Consider the following 6,000-nt stretch of genomic DNA (forward strand, 5'->3'; position numbering starts at 1 on the left):
TGTTTTTTTCCTTTGTTAGTCTACAAATTTTGTTGGTCTTCTGAAAGAATCAATGATCAGTTCTGTGAAATCTATTTTATTTTTTCTTGTTTCATTATTTTCTACTTATTGCTTCCTTCTTTCTGCTCTTTCTTATTAAATATAATTTACAATACTTTTTCTAACTTTCTTTTCTTTTTTTTATTTTTTTTAATGTTTATTCATTCTTGAAAGAGTGAGAGAGAGAGAGAGAGAGAGACAGCATGAGTGAGGGAGGGGCAGAGCAAGAGAGGGACACAGAATCCGAAGCAGGCTCCAGGCTCTGAGCTGTCAGCATAGAGCCCAATGTGGGGCTCGAACCCATGAGCTGTGAGATCATGACCTGAGCTGAAGTCAGATGCTTAACCGATTGAGCCACCCAGGCGCCCCAAACTTTCTTCTTTTCTAAAATATACATTTAGGGGGCGCCTGGGTGGCGCAGTCGGTTAAGCGTCCGACTTCAGTCAGGTCACGATCTCGTGGTCCGGGAGTTCGAGCCCCGCGTCAGGCTCTGGGCTGATGGCTCAGAGCCTGGAGCCTGTTTCCGATTCTGTGTCTCCCTCTCTCTCTGCCCCTCCCCCGTTCATGCTCTGTCTCTCTCTGTCCCAAAAATAAATAAACGTTGAAAAAAAAAATAAAATATACATTTAGAACTACATTTCTGCCTCTAAGTAGAGCTTTAGTTGTGTCTCCTAGTTCTGATATATAGCATTTTTGTTATCATTCAGTTTTAAATATTTCCTCATTTCTTTGGTCTATTGGTAGAGTGCATTACCTTAATTGATTTTTGAATAGTGAGCCAGCCCTGCCTACTTGGAATAAACCCCTAGTGGTCATGGTGTAGAATTATTTTTATACATTGTTGGATTCAATTTATTGAGATTTTTTTTTTTTGAAGATTTTTGCATCTATGTTCATGAGAGATATTGGTCTTTAGTTTGCTTGTTTTGGAATCTCATTGTTCAGTTTTGGTATTAGGGTAATCCTGGCCTCATAGACTAGGAAGTACTCTTGCTTCTATCTTCTGGAAAAGATTATAGAGAATTTATATAATTTCTTCCTTAAATGTTTGGTAGAATTAACTAGTGAATTCTGGGCCTGGTGTTTTATGTTTTGAAAGTTTATTAATTCTTTTTTTTAAATGTTTATTTATTTTTGAAGGAGAGAGAGAGTGTGAGCAGGGGAGGAGCAGAGAGAAAGGGAGGCACAGAATCCAAAGCGGGCTCCAGGCTCTGAGCTGTCAACACAGAGCCACGTGGGGCCCGAACTCTCAAACCAGGAGATCATGACCTCAGCCAAAGTCGGACGCTCATCCAACTGAGCCACACAGGTGCCCCGAAAGTTTATGAATTCTTGAATCAGTCTCTTTTTTAGACATAGGGCTATTCAGACTCTTTCTTCCTATAAGAGTTTTGACAAATTTTGTCTCACTGAATTGGTCCATTTCATCTGGGTCATCACATTTCTGGGTGTAGGGTTGTTCATTGCATTCTCTTATTATCCTTTTCATGCCATGGGGTCCATAGTGATGCCCTCTCTTTCATTTTTGATCATTGTAATTTGTTTTGCCTTTCTTTTCTATTTAGATAGACTGGCTAAGGGCTTATCAGTTATATTGATCTTTTAAAAGAAACATCTTTTGATTTTATTGATTTTCTCTATTAATTCCCTGTTTTCAATTGCATTGATTTCTGTTTTAATTTGTTTTTTTCTTTTGTTTAGTTTGGATTTGATCTGTACTTCTTTTTTCTAGTTTCCTATGGTGGAAGCTTGGATGACTGATTTTACATCTTACTTCTTTGTCTAATACAGGCGTTCAATGCTATAAATTTCCCACTAAGCACTATTTTACTGCATCCCATAAAATTTGATACGTTGTATTTTTTTTCCCACCTAGTTCACATTTCACTTGTGGTCTCAGTCACTTCAAGCCGCTGTAACAAAAATACCATGGACTGAGTGGCCTAAACAACAAACATTGATCTTTCGCAGCTCTGGAGGCTAAGAAGTCAAGAGATCAAGGCACTAGTAGATTGGTGTTTGGTAAGGACTCATGTCCTGGCTTATAGATATCTTCCTTCCCTGTATCCTCATGACAGAGAGCAAACTATAGTCTCTTTATCTTTTGTTAATTTACACTCTTTTGCAATTTTTTACTCTTTTGTACACTCACACTCTTTTGTTAATTTAAATCAGTTTTATATAAGAATTTCCAACGTTGACAACTCTTATAAAAAGCATCCAAGCACAGGACACAGAACTGCATCAAACAGCATTCTTATGGGTAGCTGACAGACATTAGAACTTCCACCCTTCTGGTCTCCCTCTCTCTCTGCCCCTCCCCCGTTCATGCTCTGTCTCTCTCTGTCCCAAAAATAAATAAACGTTGAAAAAAAAATTAAAAAAAAAAAAGAACTTCCACCCTTCTTGGCGACACCCCGAGCTCACTGGTGAACTCTGCTTCCCAGTACTCCTGCAAAGCGCACCACAAGCTCAGTCCATCTTCTCAACCCACCAGCTTCAGTTCACAGGACCACACTTACAGATCAGGAACAGAAGAGAACACACACCATACAGCATTCACAGCAGTTGACAAAAGGGGAGGGGAAATACAAGTATCGTTTCACTTAACACATCCAACTAACGGGGTTATCTAAGAACAAAACTCACTTAAAGTCTTCCAACAGATGTGGATGTCCTTTGAATGCGAAACACATTCATACGTTATCTGCTATTACTGCTCTCTGCACACTCTCACACCAAAGCCACAGGATTGAGAGTCACATCTCGCCAAGTTAAAAAATATCCATTATGCACCACCAAGTCTCTGCACGCGCGCTCTCCTTTTCTCGCTCACGCTAGCCTTTCATGCCTCGGCACCACCATCAATCCCACACAAAGTTTCAAAAGTTCAAACAGCCTTCTGGTTCCATATCACAGCCTTGCGTTCATAGCGTTGATACGACTCCACGAAATAAAGAGTAGTGGATAAAAATGGCACACCCACCATCAAAGACGCAGCCTGTGCAGCGTGATGACGAAGTCTTGAACGAGAGAGCCTGTAGACGGAAGTATTCGTATGGCAGAATATTTACAGCACTACTTTCAACGAAGTTGCTTCTTCCATAAACATTTGAAATGAGCTGAACTACAGAGATTAAATGAAGCCTTCGTATTGTACTTTTGCACATGAAGGGAGACAAATGTTAACAAAAAACAAAAATGAAAACGAAAGACCCAAACACTGTGACACCATGATCTCCAAAAGAGGAGATTTTCCTATGGAAAAAATTCCTATGGTGGGGTTCAAATTAAAACAAGGAGAAAACAGTGTAGTTCTAATCAATGGTTTCTATTTTGAACGTGCAAAGAATTCACTTGACAAGTCCAGGGATAAAATATTCCAGGAGAAACCTTTTGATATCAATTGTAGTGTGTTGGGTTTTTTACCAATCAGGCAAACAGCAGTTTACTTTCAAACACTCAATATTTCAACCCTTTATGTAACAAAACTTACAAAATTCCTTTAGCTTGTCCTCTTTTTCTAAAGAAAAATGTCAAAAATACTGCTGAATATACTCCACACTGAATAGACCAATTCTGAAAATTCTCGGTACATATGTATTTTACAACATACTTACCACGTGTTTAGAAAAATCTGAATTCCCACCAGTCTATACCAACCCCACCGTCTACATTCCCCAGCCAGAAGATTTAGAATCCGTGCTGGAGCCAAAGCCTCCATTAAAACCGCTGCCTGACCCTGCATCTGATGCGGATCCCCAACCAGTCGCCGCACTTGAATCAGAACCACTATAGGAGTTATTTCCAGAACCAAAGGCCCGATTTGGCTCCCTCTGCATGTTGCCTTGGCTTTGGTTATTACCCGATGGGCCTGACTGGTTCTGCTAACATGCCCACCATGCCCCAGCTGCTCTGCAGTGGGCAGCTGGGCATCATTGCCGATTAATGGTAAAAGCGCCAAAGTTCATTCCCCCACCCGTATTACCGCCTTGATTGTTTCCCACACCAGCTCCACCCCCTCTGCTGTTACCAAATCCACCCCGATTCCCAAAGCCACCTGGATTACCACCAAATCTTCCACTTCTTTCTAACTGTCTATTGCTATTGTGCTTAGGTTCAGCATTGGCTATATGGACGCTGATTCCTTTAATGATCAAGTCCTCTCCACAAAGAGACTGGGCCACCTGATCATCTGCACGTGTAACAAAGGCAAACGCCCTGAACGGTTTGGGAATGAAGACGTCTGCCACTTCTCCGTACTGGCAAAAAAACCTGCCGCCGCTCATCGGCGGTCATGTCCTCCGTACAGCGCCCAACAAACACCTCCCTGCTTCTCAACGTTTATTTATTTTTGGGACAGAGAGAGACAGAGCATGAACGGGGGAGGGTCAGAGAGAGAGGGAGACACAGAATCCGAAACAGGCTCCAGTCTCTGAGCCATCAGCCCAGAGCCTGACACGGGGCTCGAACTCACGGACACTGAGATCGTGACCTGGCTGAAGTCGGACGCTTAACCGACTGCGCCACCCAGGCGCCCCTTCCCTGCTTCTCAAAGGCTCATCTGGGCTTTGCTTAGAATTAGGAAGTTTACGGTCACACCGTGGTGCGTCTATCATATGTCGCCGCGACATTACCTTCACCTGGGTTTCGTATTCCGTAAAACGAACAAAACCAAACCCCTCTGAATGACCAGTTTTAAGATCTTTCTTGACCTGAACCATAAGAACCTCTCCAAAGGTACTAAAATATTCTCTTAGATCCTGTTCAGTCATTTTCCACGGGAGACCCAACACTATTAAATCCGATGTTTTCTGGACAGCTCTTTTCACTTTCACTGGTGAAGAAGCATCCGTCTCATCCATTTTTCTTTTGTTGACAAAAAGATAGTTTGTGATCGTTGACAACGTATGCCAGATTTCCCCAGCCAGCTTCGGGGGCATGCAGAATTCCTTCTACCAGCCACACACCTCTCGTACACTGAGACACTGGACTCCTGTAGCTCAATCCACAGGCCCCCAGAAACTGGGCTGTAATTGTGGACAGCAGCACTGTCCCATCGTCTTCTGATGGTGTTTCAATGGGCTTGTCATTCTCATCTTTGGTTCCCCGAATGCATTCAGACATCTTTTCTTAGTTTTCCGTTAGGCCACTGCTAGGAAGCCTGACAGAGAACCCGAAGCAGCGACAGTTCCAGGAGCAGCCCAGCTACCACTTCGCTCCCACAAAAGGTAGTCTCTTTATCTTCTTGTTAGTAAATTAATCCTATCATGTGGTCTCCAGCCTCAAGACCTCATTTAAAGGCCCACCTAATACCATTCTTTTGGCGGTTAGGATTTCAACATATGAATTTTGGTGGGACACAGATAGGCAGTCCGTTACCCTTGTGATTTCTTCTTTTGACCTCTGTGTTATTTAGAAGTATATTTCTTAACTTCTAAACGTATGGAGATTTTTAAGGGATATTTAAATTTTTTTTTTCAACGTTTATTTATTTTTGGGACAGAGAGAGACAGAGCATGAACGGGGGAGGCGCAGAGAGAGAGGGAGACACAGAATCGGAAACAGGCTCCAGGCTCTGAGCCATCAGCCCAGAGCCCGACGCGGGGCTCGAACTCCCAGACCGCGAGATCGTGACCTGGCTGAAGTCGGCCGCTTAACCGACTGCGCCACCCAGGCGCCCCTTAAGGGATATTTAAATCAATTTCTAGTCCAATGAAACTGTGGTCAGAGAACACATGCCATAGGATTTCAATCTTTTGGAAATTATCAAGCTTTGCTTTGTGGCTAAGCATGTGATAAACTTGAGAGAAATTTTTTTGAGGGCCTGAAAATATGCTATACAACAGTTGTGGAGTTCGGTGTTCTACATAAGCAATTAGATCAAGCTTGTTAATTGTGTTATTCAAACTTCTTGTATTCTTATTGACTTTTTGTTAGAAATTGATTTTTGTAACAATT

At 42.3% G+C, this 6,000-nt stretch overlaps 1 pseudogene; it reads right to left on the bottom strand.

The window, feature by feature from the left end:
• Nucleotides 1-3,460: 3,460 nt before the first annotated feature.
• LOC112865582 (TAR DNA-binding protein 43-like) lies at nt 3,461-5,275 on the bottom strand (annotated as a pseudogene).
• Between the last annotated feature and the right edge of the window lie 725 nt (nt 5,276-6,000).

This window comes from Puma concolor, chromosome D1 (assembly GCF_028749965.1).
Source record: "Puma concolor isolate L17-30 chromosome D1, mPumCon1.1.hap2, whole genome shotgun sequence".
In the NCBI taxonomy this organism is placed as follows: Eukaryota; Metazoa; Chordata; class Mammalia; order Carnivora; family Felidae; genus Puma; species Puma concolor.